We start from the raw sequence: 16,583 nt of genomic DNA on the forward strand, positions 1-16,583 counted from the left end.
TCCATTTGATGTACTAGGCATCTCGAGCAAACATGTCTAAAACTGGATTCTTGATTCCCTATTTCCATCACCTCGCTCTTCCTCCAGCACATTTTATCTCTGTCAGTATCACCTCCATTTCCCCCAGTTGCTCAGGTCAAAGATATGAAGCCATTCTTCACTCTCTTTCTCTCCCACACCACACTGAACTCATCAGCATATCCTGTTATCTGGATATTCAAAATACATGCACAGTCTGGGGCCTTCTCATCATCTCTGGGCACCACCCTGCTCCAGGCTGTGGAGGGCATCTTCTGCTTAGACCATTGCCATCGTTCCCTAACTGGCCTTCCTTTTTCTACTCGTGCCTCCCACAGACCATTCTTCTCATAGTGGTCAGAGATACCTTTTAAAGATCTTGTAGCTCCTTTGTCCAAAAGTTTCTGATCGTTTCCCATTGTGGCAAGAATAAACCCTCAAGCCCCTTTACGGCCTTCAGAAACCCCCATGATCTGGCCAGTGTTCAACTCCTCAACAACTCATGCCTTTTTGCACCCTTCTTTGTCTAATCTCAAGTCACTTTAGCCTTTTAATAGTTCCTAGAACACACCTAATTCTTCACTTCACTAGTACACGTTTATATATTTTATTTATTATTTATTTATTTGCTAGTCCCTTCGGCCTGGAGCTGCCTTTTGCAGTTTTAGCATAGCTGGCTAAAAAAACCTCAAAAAGTTCAAAAAGCTCTCCATAGGGCAGAGGGGAGAGTATAAGTAAAAGTGGTAATCAGGTCTTTCTTCACCCTTCAGATTCTTAGTGCCATGGATCAAAACTGTGCTGGGAAAAAGAGGCAAGTTATTTATTTATTTTTATTTATTTAAAGATTTTATTTATTTATTTGACAGAGACAGTGAGAGAGGACAAGCAGGGGGAACAGCAAAAGGAGAGGAAGAAGCAGGTTCCCCACTGAACAGGGAGCCCGACGTGGGGCTCGATCCCAGGAGCCTGGGATCATGACCTGAGCTGAAGGCAGATGCTTAACCAACTGAGCCACCCAGGCACCCCAAGAGAGAAGTTATTTAAATCAATAGCATGTTTGAATCTTCCATCTAGATACATTTTAATAATTAAAGTATGAAAGAATCCATCCAAGATGCTGTTAAGAGATATGGATAGAAAATTCACCATAGCATGGTTGAAGGCAAAATTTGGGGAGGGGAAGATTAAGAAAAACAGAACAAAACGTGTTTTATTTATAGCGCTTTAAGTTGACACTTCTCAACAAGTGAGTTCCTGTGGTTTAGGGAACACCACTGATGCACACATATCAACGCCCACCATGTTGCAAAACTTCCGCGTTGCCTCTATTATATTCCCGTTGATTATTTGAAGTCGTCCATGTATCTGGGGCATATTACAAGAATAACGTATCCCAGTTGAGTAGCATTGTGTGTAAGGCAATGCAAAGTTGTCAAAACGCAAGCAGTCAGAAAATGCAACTCTTGTGTGCCTTTACTAAAACAAAACAAGCTAAACTTAAAGATGCACTGCAACTGATGAAGATGGAGATTTAAAGTGACAGTAACAATTCAAGAATGGAAAAGTCCTACGACAAAGGAGTCAAGGTAAACATTAAGATCAATGAAGTTTAGGGGCGCCTGGGTGGCATAGCGGTTGGGCGTCTGCCTTCAACTCAGGGCGTGATCCCTGCGTTATGGGATCGAGCCCCACATCGGGCTCCTCCGCTGTGAGCCTGCTTCTTCCTCTCCCACTCCCCCTGCTTGTGTTCCCTCTCTTGCTGGCTGTCTCTCTGTCAAATAAATACATAAAAATCTTAAAAAAAAAAAAAAAGATCAATGAAGTTTAAGAGTGATGTGCAATACTTGCAAATACGGATTGGAAACATAAATGTGTAGGAGCACCTGGCTGGCTCAGTCGGTAGAACATGTGACCCTTAATCTCATGGTTGTGAGGTCAAGCCCCACATTGGGCACAGAGCCTACTTTAAAAATAAAAATAATTTTAAAAAATAAATAAAAGAAACAAGTATGCAAGGCAAAGCAGTTTTTATTTATTTATTTATTTTTTTAATTTAAATTCAAGTTAGTGAACATATAGCATATTATTAGTTGCAGGGGTAGAATTTAGTGATTCATCAGTTGTGCATAACACCCAGAGCTCCTCACATCACGTGCCCTCCTGCATGCCCATCCCCCAGTTACCCATCTCCCCACCACCTCCAGTTTGTTTCCTATAGTCCAGAGTCTCTTTATGGTTTGTTTCCCTCTCAGTCTTTATTTTATTTTTCCTTCCCTTCCCTATGTTCATCTATCTATTTTCCCTTTAAAAATTCAGTGGCATATTATGAAATTCATCATGTAATAATAAAAAATAATAAAATGGATCTAGTACCCCGGGTCAATTAACAGTAGTTAAGAAGTAGAACAGAGAGGGGTAGATGAAGTAAGATGCATTCGATTCCTTACAATGAATATTGCAGACTCGGTGCTGCTGAGAATTAGAGCATGTGACTTTAAATATGTAGCTTGCTACTCTAAAAGATGACCCGAGTGGAATAATTTTTTATTATTAAAATAATAGACTTAATAGAGTTAAAAATCACTATTGAATAGAAAATAAAGATCTTAATGTCAATATAACTGTCAAGAGTCTTTGTGATCTTGGGGGAAAAAACCTTTCATTTTGCAAAAAAAAATCGTTTGCAGATATAGGAAAACTACGTGGGAAAACCTAAGAGTGGTACAGTCTGTTGAAGATTGATTTTTTTAAAATCTTGCACACAGAAAAATGTATATAATATACATAAGGATAAATTAGTATGCATTTATTTATTTTACCTTCAAAATAAAGTTATGTCCTCTTTTTATATATTCAGAAGACATTTGGAAAACATGAAGCACATATTAGGATTCAAAATTTCAATAATTCGCAAACAATAGGTATTGCACAAAGTATCAGATGGGAAATCCAGAAAGTCATACAAAAAAAAAAAAAAGAAAGAAAGAAAGGAAGGAAGGAAGGAAGGGCGTTTTATTGCATTTTTAAACCCTAATCTCATTTGTGTGTGTGTGTGTGTGTGTGTGTGCATGCGTTTGTGCCTGGGCTAACATTCGGTATACAAAATTTAAAGTGTTCAAATATCAATTTTTCCTTCTTCCTTCGGAATGGAATCCTAAATTTTAGTGGGATATTTAACCAACCAGAATGGACTATTTTTCCTACCTTCCCTTGTAACCAGGTCTAGACCTGCGACTGCATTGAGGCCATCCAGATGGGAGCTGAAGCAGCGCACCGACAGGCCCGGAGGTATCCTTCAGCGGAAGAGCGCCTCTCTTTACGTCACTTCCTTCTTCCTACTGGCTGGCCAGGGCGCAGGAACACAAGCGGCCATCTTGAGCTCTCCTGCATCAGCTGCTGCGGCTGGCTGGGCAATAAGGCAGATCATGCTGGGAACCCGCTGTTACAGAGGCCTTTCATTACCTTTGAGAGATCAGTTCCTGATGAGCTGTAGAAAAATGAAACCAAAGTGGCTTATATGGAGGAGTGACTGGGTGATGGAAACTGGAGGCAAGGAGAGAGTCTACGCTTTCAAGATGCCTCACAGTGAGGCCACAGGGACACGGGGCAGCAGTTTGTGCGAGAGTCAAGGTTAGGAGAGGGTCATGCCTTTTCTGGGTGGGAGCAGAACACTGGAGAATCTGGAACGTGTATAGTCTGAGACCAAGAGAGGAGTACTTGTGAAGAGGGAGAAACACTGAACAGATCACGGGAACAGAAGAGAGCGGTTGGGAGGGAATAGAATGCAAAGCAAATGGAGAAGAGGCTGGTCTCCTGTGATGGAAGGGAAGAAGGGGCACAGAAAAAGACAAATTGGCCGGTGCCGGGTAAGGAAACTAAAGGCCACCAAGTGGCTCCAGCTGTTTTCTGGGAAATGAAGAAGCAAATCAAGTCTTGACAAGGAGAGTAGTCAAGGTTTGGAAAATCCTTGAGGGATTAGAAAACCGAGCAACCAGCCGATAAGAATGAACACTGCGGAGCCTTCCTGAGGTCCCACCTGAGCCTGGCCGGGAGGACGGAGCATCGGGCCATGGGCAAAGGCGGCGCTCTGCAGCTTGGAAATCAGAGTCGGCTCCAATGGATCATGAGGCTGCTGTTCAAGTTAGGAAAGGAATCGAAACAAGGAGGCTGGAGAACCTGATTGGATGGAGACCGGGAAGGGAGTTCAGGTGCAGTCCTGCTGACAGGGAGTGTGGGCCTGAGGAGGGTGTGGTGGTGGCGGAAGGTGGGAGCTGGGGGGACCCGGGACCGCCGAGGTGCAACCCAGCCCAAGGGGCTGAGTGCAGAAGGAGCTAAAGCAGAGAGTGGGGGAGGGACCAGCCCAGGGGCTCAAAGGCCCATAAAGCTGAGATACGAAATGCAGTGTCCAGATGGAAGTCTAAATCACGCATGGTTTTGGAAGGAACAGGTTTAAAGAAGAAAATTGGTCCAGGGGCCCACTTGTTTCGGACGCCACGGCTGCAAACGAAACACAATAGTATGGAGACATGTAGTTCCTGGAAATCAGACAGCAAGCCAAGAGGCTAAAAGATGCCTCTGATCGGTATCCTTGAGGAATTTTTCTAAATATAAAACCTGGAAGATATGCACTATTAGGTCCGTTTAAGCAGTGGTTTTTAGAAAAAGGTTTGATCACTATCCGGTAATTGTGAATAACAAACATTGAGTGCTTACAGTTATTACTATTTTTCAGACAGTAAGGATGGCATTTTAGTCCTTAGGACCCAGCCATGCAAGCCCTCCTCCCTGCTATTGATTTTTTACTTTTTTCTTGTTCCAGTAGAGGGCACTCAAAGCTCAAATAAATGCATGCAATCATTTTACAGCAATTGTTTTATATAATTAAAGCTCTTACTTAAATGAAAAAGAGAAATTCTGATTTAATGAGACTTAATTACTAGTCACGCGTGTAAATTTCACTCACATGAAATGAGATCCTGTAAGTGATCACATGAGAACATGCCTCCCCAGAAACTCATTTTCTCTCTTGGCGCACGCTAAAAGTAGGAGGGAACATCTCTTGCCTGTGAGACACGATGGGCTTTCTAAATGCACATCCACAATGGACATCTGACCCTCGGGTTTCATTTTCATTCCCGTCTGACTTCTTTGAGAGGGATCTCAAATGATCTGGGAATTATCCTGTGGGCTACTGGACAAACATCCTTCAGTGATGAGAAAGCTGAGAAAGTGCCCGTAGGACAGAAGTGACTACGTTAAGAGAAAATCCCTTGCTGGTGAAACTGTGCCACAAATGAGGGAGGGGGCTCCCAGGGAGGTTGCGGCCACTGCACACAGCCCACGAGGGGTTCTTAGGGAAGATTCCAGAAGACCTCGTGTTTCAGAGAGCTGTGGAAATCCAAGTATTGTTAGTACTTGAGGGAAGACAATCTTCCAAGCACAAGATTAGCCTTGTGTGGCTTTGGTTGCCAATTTGGCAGAATTACAGTGGAAGATGTGAACAGTGGTAACGTGGCTGTCAGTATTCTGTCAAAGAGTCTCCTGGAGGAGTTAGACCCCGGGGTCAAGTGATTCTGCAGCTATGGTCTTTGCCACAAAGGGGCTGCCATGATCCAAGCACAGCAGCTCTTCCAAACACAGAGGACATTTCGGTTTGGCTTTACATCTTACGTCTGAGGAAGGGTTACATGCAGGCAGCGAATGGGAGTCACTTCCAGCTTCCTGTAATAATGATGACCTATCAATATGAATTAGCTTCTTAGGTAGTATGCAGGCTGCTTAAAGGGATGGGAGGAGTCTCCCCAAAAAAGTCTTCTTGGCAGAGATCGCGGACCTGGCATTACAAAGAGTGTGTTATGGCTTTATGACTTATATATAACGGATTTTTTTTAAGGCACTGTTACAAGACTCTGAAACTTTATGATTTAAACAACTCCCCTTATCTGCCCCTACTCTCACCAGGCGCAGCCTTCCCAGCACTCATAAACTCAGTCCTGTCTCTTCTGGATACCTTAGTGGTGGGATTCTGCAGTCATACGCTCGTATTCACTCCCTTAGGCTCAGGATGCAAACGCCAGTGGGGCAAAGGTCTGAGAAGCTATGCAAATGGAACTTTTTAAAAAGCACTTTCTCTTCTTCCTAATAACATGACAGTACAAGATAAAGGATTTAAAATTTAAGACCCTGAGGGTGTGCAAACATCAATAATGAAAATCAAACAACGTTAAGCTTGTGGGGTTAAATATAGAATATATATTTATGGCTTGGTTGTGATTGTTGGGCATGTCTAGCCTTGCCATATATTGTTGACAGATCAGGCGGCAGCTGTCCTATTGTTTATTCTTTTTCTCAGCTTTCTGACATTGGCTTGATTTATAGTTGTAGGCGATAAATTACAAGGTTGAATCTAGTTTCTAACCGTCCAGCTGAAAATTTCCCATTACCTGGTTAGGCAAGCTAAATATTGCATTTAAAATAACATCAAAATCGTACTGAAGGAAAATCAAATGAAAGTGAATGCCAATGGTCTTGAAATGAACAAGCCACACTCCACGTGGCAGCATGGTAGACGGGAAAACACACAGCACTCGCATCAGCAAGTCTGGCTTCTATAATTTAAGCAAGCCACGTCTTCTCTGTGAGTCTGTAAGTTACTCCTTCTCCAGTCCAACCAACCAGTCTCAAGATTCTGTGCCTCTAGGGATGATTTTTGTAACACTTAGGATATGTTCCACTGTATGTGTAAGAAACAAAAGACCCAGTTAAAAATGGCTTAATAAATAAAGGCATGTTTGAGCTTACCTAACAGGAAGTCTGAGCACAGGGTAATTCCAGGAACATTCACTTGGTAGCTCAGTGATGTCAGCTGGCCTGCAAAAGTCTTGTCTTCAGGGTCACAAGATGACTGCCGCCAGTATCACATCCTCACACAGTGACATTCACAGAGAGGAAGGACCGTAGTTAGCCTGGGTCAGTCATCATCCATGCTCTGCAGCCAGACAATGTCAGTGGGCCCAGGAATACGAGGAGGGTGTGAACAAGTCCAAGTTCAATGAGGTGAAGGGGATGGCCGGTGGGGGTTTGGTAGGCAATGTGAGGTGTAAACATGCACACGAGACTCATTGGTAGGTTTCAGAGTGGTCCGGAGGCACAGGACGTACCCAAGACAACAAATCTTTCCATGCAAGTAACACAATTCCATTGGGTAGAGACTGCCCTCTTTATTTCGCAGTTTGAAAATTATCCTCAGTGGACTCAAAGCATTTGGGAGCACAAGTTAAATCCCACAAGCAGCATCCCCTAAACCTACCAAATGTATTTGAATCCTGATCCCGGTAATTAACAACAAATAAAAAGCATGACACTCCATGATATAGATTATGGGAGCAAATCTGCTCCATCGTTCCTGTTTAAGCCTTACTGAGTGGTGATGGCAGGGGAGGGAAGAAGAGGGCCGTGTTGCTTCTAGAACTCATCATGGCCAAATTGTAAATTTCAGATAATCAGTTTTTACTGTCCTTGTGGTTGCATGATTTTCTTGCAAAAAGATCCAGAAGTTTCCTCATACCAGTTGTTTCCCTCCTTTTTCCATTTTCAAGGGGCCTCTTCAAGATGGTTTCTTGCCTATGATCAACTTGATGCTGTCTTCCCTTCTTTTGTGGGAATGGTGACACAGATAAAATTATTCATGACCAGAAGACATGTCATGAGGCTCCCACTCTGTGCTTTCATTTCAGGCTTCATTCTATCTCTCTGAAATCCTGCTGTTACTGGCGAGGGAGAGGAAAATGGGGCTTTTCTGTTGGCATGGGGCTGGAGTCCTTCTCATCTCAGTCAACCCGAACTGGGGATGCACTGTAGAGTTTGGGGAGACAGTCATTCTAGAAGAGGAACTGCATTTATAAATTCCAAGAGAGCTGAGGTTCTAAATACTCGAGGGTGAGTCAGTATGTTCTCAACCATCAGAGGAGAAGGACAGAGGTGGATGTCAACTGGTAAACGAATCCGAAAATTGAGAGTCAGGGCAGTGCGAGCAAGAGAAAGCACATGAGGATCAAGGGAACAGAGAGAAAGAAGGGGACCGAACAATTGATGTACATGCCCGCCAGTCAGCCTGGCTCAGCCAGGAGCAGTCTGGATAAAAACGGTCTTCCAAAACGCTTACACCACCAATTTATTGCAACTTTGAGACTGTTAGTGATGGAAAGAAGAATGCGTTCCTAATTTGGCGGGGGGGGGGGGGGGGGGGGGGGGGGGGGCGTCAGAGTGGTTGCTTTGGGGTCCAAAGCTATTTATCTTCAGTGTCATGTGAGATTCCGTCAGCATCCCTTTCCTGAGATTTTTAGCCTCATCTTACTTGAGATTCTTTGTAGATTTGGGGATAATTGTTCACATGCAGTTAAACTTTATCTTCGAGAAGAAGGAGCTGATGTGGAATTTGTTGTGTCTGCCTTCCTGTTACTGCTACAGATTTAAGTGGGCTTTTTTACAGAGCATCCCAAAGAAGTAGCCTTGAGTCACTACGCATATAGGTTTGAGTCCAGATGAGAATTTAGTCTACGGATTCACGTCATATAGAACAATGAAACAATTTTTTTTATGTGCTAACACTGAAAAGAATCAGAACATTTTCAACAGATCCATATATTATACAATATATAATTATTATATTACATTTGAATTACATCATATTTTATAAATATATACTTATAAAATATATAAATATACTAAATATATATATATCAATTTAGAGAAGGTTTGTGGCTTCAGCTAATAGAAACCTTGACTAATAGGGACTTAAGCAAACAGAAGCTTGTATTTTTTAGTTAATGCCTCTGGAGACAGAGAGCCCAAGAACCGCCTTTTTATCTTTCTGGGCTGCCATTCTTGGTATGACGGCTTACTGCCTCAGTGTCGATTGATGGCTGCTCTGGCCCTAACCATCTCATCTGCGTTCGATGCCAGAGGTAAAGGAAATCACTGGAACCATTTATCCCTTTATCAGGAAAGGATAGGCTTCACTGGTCAGAACTGAGTCACATGGGCATTGCTAGCTGCAAAGAAAGCTGGAAAAGCATGAATTTAATTCTCATTGCCTTAATTGAGGAGGTGGCCGAAGGTGAATGGAGTTAAGGGATAGACTTGGAGTCAACCAGCCAAGGACGACGGCCACACCCTGCTACAGGAAAGGGCCCACACAGGGACGATATTAAAATCTAAAGGCAAGTTCTTATCTAAATGAAACTTTGTGCAACGTACCGTAACAGCCCCCCAAAAATAGGAGAAGCCTAAAAGTTCATATACTGAATCTATCAGTCTGAGAGCTGGCAAGTATGAATGATATAAAAAATTTTAAAAATCTAATTTATTTCCGGGGCGCCTGGGTGGCTCAGTCGGTTAAGCATCTGCCTTCGGCTTGGGTCATGATCCCAGGGTCCTGGGATCGAGTCCCACATCAGGCTCCATGCTCAGTAGAGAGCCTGCTTCTCCCTCTGCCTGCCGTTCCCCCTGCTTGTGCTCTCTCTCTCAAATAAGTAAATAAAATCTTTAAAAAAAAATAAATCTAATTTATTTACTTCTTTGCCTTCCTATTTTTTTTTTTTAGTTAGGACTACATTTTCACAAAAGAATTTCAGCAATCTTTTAAAGGTAATATAAATTATTACAAAGTAACACAAGTTAAAATTGGAGCAAAGGAATCAACACTGATTAGCTGAACCTTTCATGGTGATCATTTCACAATGAACGTAAATCAAACCATCATGCCATATGCCTTAAACGTATGCAATGATTTGTGTGTGTTTTTTGGTCAATTATTTCTCAACAAAACTGGGAAACATTTTTTTTTTTTAAGAAATAAAGATGAGAGCAAATTGGAAGCAGGAATTTGACTGAAAATGCATTCTTCGTTGAGTTAAACAGTATGGATGCACCCCAACTTTGCCTCTACTCTTTTATCTTTTGCCTTATGTTCCCCCTAAAAGAGACCCCACTAGGCCTCCTTCAGTTGTAGTGGGAATGAGCTCCCTGGGGTCCTGGAGCAATGTCCGTGGGAAAAGCCGGCGTCCATCCATGAGTTACCTCTTCCCTCCTGAGTCACCACAGCCACTTCTTGGGACTGAAGTCTCCATGGCGGCTCGGTCACTTGGAGTGTGTTTTCCAGAGCTTCTCCTGTTCAGGGACATTTGATTATTATCATTCAGTTAATCAACACTTTTGGTTATCTTCTGTCTTGGGTTAAAGGAGAAAGGAGGGAAACTTAGTAACCGAGGACTTCCAAGGTATCACGGCCTGGCTCTGTGTGTCCCCGTGGAGCCTTCAATCTTCCTGCTGGCTTGGAAGGAGTCGTGTAGTGTAGGCGGGAGGCTAAGGTTCAACCCGATTGAGTCATGTGCACGGTTCGGCCCAGTCATTGGCAGAGCCAGGTCTCGAGCTTCGATCTGACTCTGAAGCCGAGGCCCGTCCATGATGCCACTTTAAAGGAACTGCATTTATTCGTAAGCCTGAGGCCCGCCGTCAGAGCTGGGCGTCTGAGGCTCAGCCCTTCTACACTGTTCTCCCTGCTCCTCAGCCAACTTCTCTGAAAGCTGTTCTAGGAAGATTCCTGCGCTTGAAATAGGAGGCTTGCTCACCACTTTCTGCTCTTTGACTCAAGAGCTTGTGACCTTGGGTAATTCACTGGAGCCTCCTAGAGCTGGGTTTCTGCACTCACGGACAGAGGGCGGTGACAGTGCCCCCGTCACTTTGAGGCAGGGGCGGCAGGAGGGGAGGGATTGGTGGAAAGCTCAAAGGAGGTCCTCTGTGGTACACGCCTTGGAAGAAGCATAAGCTTCGATCACATTCCAGGGGTTGTCTTACTTACTTATTTATTACTGGGATCTCACGATGCGGTTCCAGAGAAAACGCAGCTTTGCTTTTCCGGCCCTGGTTCACTTGTTTAGAAGACTTCACGGACCCTCCATAGCCCATTCCTGGCACCCACTACACTGGTGGGTTAGTGTGCACCAACAGCAACGTCAGCAATGTTGCCGTGTTGACAGGTCACTTTGACAATTCCTGAAGCCTAAAGGAGTGACTCTCTCTTAGGCTGTCTTACCTGCCATGGGGGTAGTTCTGCCTGAAGGGGAGGTTGGGGTTGTGTCAAAGATACACAGTTCTGACTCAGATATCTCATAGGGCTGACACTACACAGGGCTGTTAGAGCTAGAAACAATGCTGGAGAAGGAAGCATGGGAACTGCTGCATCGAATAGATCCTAAGTGATTGGCATTTTCATGCCTCCCTAGAACACAGCCTGCCTGGATACTGCACGTACTCACACACACAAGGACACGCACACTTGCATTCCTCTAGGCGGGCTCACGTGCACAGACACATGTCATTGCACCGGGAACTTCTAAAGAGTATTCATGGGGAAGAAGGTCGACTTGGGAAAGCCAGCTAAACATCTTGCAGACCCTGCAAGGATGGTAGCCACCATGCAACCACAGACTCGGGCAGTCTCTGGCTCCAGCCCTCTGGATCCGCGGTCCTCTGAGTCAGCATTGTTTCAAAAATTTAGGAAAAAAAAATAAGTGGAAAAAATTATTTTCTCGTCAAGAATAGAGGCAAAGCAAAATCAGCCTCTACCTAGACTCCAGGAACATGTTTTTGGATCTGGCGACCTGGACATAAGACATCTGAAGCAGGGTCCTCCCGGCATGACTTGCTAACCAGGGGCACAGCTCAGGGAGTGTACATGCACAGGGCAAGCCCCAGGCTGGTGCTCAAAAAGAAAATGGAAACATTTAAAGGAGGCAGTAAGAACATTTTTTTTGACTGTGCAGCCAATCAAGCAATGGAATAAATTACTTGGGGAAACATTTGGGGCTCCCTAAATAGAAACATTCAGGAGAAAAGTGAGATGGAACACACATTCCCATTGTCATTATTAAGCAGTGTTTATTGAGTGTGGACAGGGTACAAGGTAGCTTTCCAAACACAGAGGCACCCCCAGTTCCTGTGGAAAAGTGTGGGGAAGAGCTGCAAGTTGGCAGCTCCTGGCTGTGGCAGAACCCATGACTCATGAAGACCCTAGTGGCTGGCCGAATCTGTGGCTCCGTGGCAATTTTACAAACTCCTGAGATGCCTCCTGCTTATGAGACTGTGTCTTGGGTTGGTGATGAACACAGAAGCATCAATTATTGTGATTGTTGATGGTAGTTCTAATAATTAATGCACTAAGGGTTCTATGTGTTATTTTACTTGTTAGCATGTTTTAAAAACATCACTAATCAGACAAATCATCTCTCTTGGGTGGTTGATAAATTGTGATTGGTAATAGAAACTAAGTAACCATGTCATTTTAAAAAGGAACAGGCTGGTTAACAGAAAATGGCCTGAATACAGGGATATAGGCTGGCAAGTTATATATGAGGCAAGAGAAAGGTAAAGCCTAGAGAAATCTTTGTTCTTGTCCAGAATCTTATTGTGTGATAGAATAATCTTACTGTAATATTTAGGGAGAAAATTGGTTGATTCAAATGCACCATAAAAGCCTTGCATAAAGATCTGATTTCCCTAGAATCACGTTACTGGTGGAAAAGAGGAACACAGTTTGAATTGACTGCTGTTCCACAGAGAAACCACACCCGTGGTTCACCTTTTGGTTACCTTCAGCACTGACAACCAAATCAAGAATCGGGAGGATAGTTTCATTAACTGTCATTTCACTGGGACCTGATTGGCCAAACTATGCATGACCCATGAAATAGAGGATATTATGTTATCCTCCCAAGCTGTGACTCCTAGCTAGTCAACTGAGCATCCCCTTTCTCTGCATAGGCAGGCCTTTCCAGTGGGGTGAACATATGACCCTTTTCCCTTCTTTCCCTTCTCTTTCTGTCCCTTTAACCTTTCTGCATCAATTGTGGGACTGCCACTTCCAGAAAACAAGGGGACAGATACTGACACTGGAATCATCATCCACTTAGTAAAGCCCTGGAAATATCATCCCCTTGGTAAAGCCCTCCTGTAGAGGACACAATGGAAGTACTTCTATAAAAGGTGCCTTGGAAATTGTAGGTTTTCATATACACCATTGGTGCAGAGTATCACAGAATCAGTCATCTTCAGAAGAATGCTTGTCAGATTCTAGGAGTTACTAATGACCTTCCTTTCAGAGTATGTAACCATATCACAGAAGTCAGAGAACGGAACCAAAGAATCCACATACCCTATCTGATTGCAAATATCAAATAGGAATAGCTCTCTTTCCAACTGAAGATGAAGAGGAAAAAAAACCATAAGAACTAAGTTGAAAACAGAAAGTACCCATAATATTTGACATTCAGCAGAAAAGTATTCTTCCTACAATTATTTACTATTTCAAATATTTAGAAATTTGGTACCCTAAAGCAGGCTAAGAAAAAGTGACCTAAAAAGATGTGATAAAGGGCAATAGAATAATTTAGAAAGAAATAAAGAATGAAGAAAGAGCTAAGTGAGATGAAAAAGGATTGTAAAGAAACTAAATTTGCCAGAGTAGAGTTAAAATCTTTACTAGAGGCTATAAGGAACAACTTCCATATGGAATGAAATTCGGCATTAATGACAGTCACACACCTCAGTGACTCTTCCAGAAAGAAGAAACATACCAAGAGATGAACATGGAGAGAAAAGATATAGCGTTCCTAAAATGCAAAGCCAAGCTAGGAATGATACATATTCCTGGAGAGGAAACAAGGCTCATTGTAAGAAAACATTCTTGAACTGGAAGAAATATTACAATGTACAGATTGAAAACGGCTAAATTGGTTCCAGGGAATGCTAATAAAAAGAAGCACATGTGATTCTATCATGATGAGTGTTTGAATTATGAAGATTAAAAAAAAAACAGAGTTTATAAGCATCCATGAAGAGAATAAAAGGATAGTAACAAGCTAACTTTGAGAGCAACAAAAAAATCGAGCTGACTTAGGACTTTTCCAGAAGCAAACACGTGAAGGCCACAGAAAGACATCAATAGGGTGTTAAGGTTAAGAACTTACTCCCTGGTAAGTGAAATAAGTCAACCAGAGAAAGACAATTATCATATGGTTTCACTCATTTATGGAACATAAGAACTAGGAAGATAGGTAGGAGAAGGAAGGGAAGAATGAAGAGGGGTAAACAGAAGGGGGAATGAACCATGAGAAACTGCGGGCTCTGGGAAACAAACTGAGGGCTTCAGAGGGGAGGGAGGTGGGGGATTGGGATAGGCCGGTGATGGGTATTAAGGAGGGCACATATTGCATGGTGCACTGGGTGTTACACGCAAGTAATGAATCATGGAACTTTACATCAAAAACTGGGGATGCACTGTATGGTGACTAATAAAACAAAATAAAAATTATTTAAAAAAAAAGAAATTACTGCCTGAGAATTGGATTCGATCAAGTTTTTACTCATATGTGACAACCCAGAAAGGCATTGTGTGATACGTGTAATTTAATAAAATGTGTTATCGCACACATTTTTGAAGAATGGCTTGTAGACAGATGCTACAGGACAGTTACGAGTTATGGTACGATTATGAATGAAGGCTGGTGAAGGGTATTAAAAAAAGTATTGTTTCCAAGGTGATTGAAATAACTTTATAAGATATTGACTTAAATTCCCAAAAAGCCCTGGGAAACTAACAGTGATGAAATTCGTGGTCTCTCTGTTTAGAGAAACTAGGATTTAGCTGGATTAAGTGGTATGTCTCAGAATCTCAGTAATACAATGGAATCAGGATTCGTATCCTCTGTTCTTGATGCGGAGGGCACTAGTTATCAGATTAGTATTACCTTTTTAAATTTTGAATTAATTTTGGGAAGTTTCTATAATAAAAAAGGAAAGAAAAAGAAAGTTGGCTTGAAGGGTTGATCGATCATGCTTAAATTCTTCTTTTCTTTCCCTTCCCAGGATTAGGTTAGTGCCTATGTTTCATTAGAATTTTCTCTAGATTCCACTCATAATCTTGTCAACTACAAGAAAGGCCTTCAATAACAATGGGTTCTGTACTTTTAAGGTCCTTGGTATGTGCCAGGCACTGTTCTAGGCATTAGAGTGTAAGATATAGAGAACTAAACCAAACAAAATCACGTGCTCATGTCTCCTACCATCAAAAGTTAGCCTTTGGGGACAGACAGACCCACCTAGACTAAAGCAAAGGGTGTTCGTCTTAGTCTGTAATTAGTACGCCAGATGTGGTAATTAACACATTTCATCTTCCCTACGAGGGGACAACCTAGGATCACCAGCATGAGGAAAACCAAAGTTATAAAAGAGGAAGAGAAAAAACACTGGTGGATAAAACAAATTGAAGGCACAGAACAGAAAGTATCTTTTCTAAGAGCGCTTTTCAAAACTGTCCTTAGAACTCTTTTAGAAGAAATTAACCCAAAGACATAAAAGAAACAGAGACAATACCAAAGCTTTTACAAACTAAAAATATAAGTTAAAACAGAAGTAAAGGAAGGGCTGGAAGGTAAAGTTGAAGACGTTTCTCAAAACACAGAGCAGAGATATGGAAAAACATTTGAAAGAAAAAAGAAAGAAGAAAACAATGGGAGCATTACTCCCAAAGTGCCAACATCTGATTAATTAACAGTCAGGGGCTGCGGTGGCACGGTTTGCTTCTGTTGTGGTGGTGGTGGTTGTTATTGTTTGTGTATTAGTACAAATAATAACTAACATTTGTTGAGGGTTTCCATTGTACTGGAATCTGGGCTAAGGTCCTAACCCGCAATGTCTTGCTTTATTATCCCACCAGGTTTTTTTTAATGGAACAATGGGGCTAGATCAGAGGAATCTTTAGAAGATAAATAATTACAATGTGGTTACTGAGTGTATTTAGTTGTAGGGAAGAGAAAATAGTCAAGGGGTAACTCTCAGGTGGTTGGATGACAACATCTGAGATCAGAAATGCAAAAGTAGGAGCAGATTTTGGGAGGAAGGAGACATATTCGGTTTTACATGTTAAGTTGAAGATGTCTGAAGGCTATCAGAAGGAATGGGATCAATAGATCGGTGGCTTAATGAGCCTCAAGCTCAGAGAAAAGTCCGGGCCAGAGAGAGACTTAGGAATCACCCACCTATCAGTTGAAACCAGAGCCGATCCAATCACTCAAAGAAAGTCTGAGTGTAGACAGACAGGAACTCAAGGCCAAGGCCAAGGCCAAGGCAGCCTGAGGGAGAGACTAGGAAGGAGCACTCAGTGAGTGGGGATTCTGGGACCAGAGCGTCAAATGGCCACGGGACAAGAGAGGCCTGGGGAGGAAGTGGTCAGAGATGGGCACCAGTTCACTGGAATTTTCTACATAGAGGATGATTGGTAGGTGGTATTTGTCAGAACGATTTTAATGTCATTCTGGGAACAAGCGAGTTACAGCTAAAGAATGAATAAGAAACGAATTCATCAAGTTCTTTTTCTGCTTCAGGTGTGAATTGAATGAATAAGGCCTCTCTCAGTAGATACAATAGGATTAAGAGATAATGTCTGCAGAGTATTTAGCAAGGTTCCTGGCATATAACACAGGCTCGACAAATGCTGGAGGTGTATA

General features: G+C 42.6%; 1 long non-coding RNA gene across 1 annotated transcript; it reads left to right on the top strand.

Moving 5' to 3' along the window:
• Nucleotides 1-1,359: 1,359 nt before the first annotated feature.
• LOC117803294 lies at nucleotides 1,360-4,924 on the top strand. The gene is made up of 2 exons (XR_004626972.1): nucleotides 1,360-1,604; nucleotides 3,239-4,924. It is a non-coding gene; the product is annotated as an uncharacterized LOC117803294 (long non-coding RNA).
• The last annotated feature ends 11,659 nt before the right edge of the window (nucleotides 4,925-16,583 follow it).

This window comes from Ailuropoda melanoleuca, chromosome 1 (assembly GCF_002007445.2).
Source record: "Ailuropoda melanoleuca isolate Jingjing chromosome 1, ASM200744v2, whole genome shotgun sequence".
NCBI lineage: Eukaryota > Metazoa > Chordata > Mammalia > Carnivora > Ursidae > Ailuropoda > Ailuropoda melanoleuca.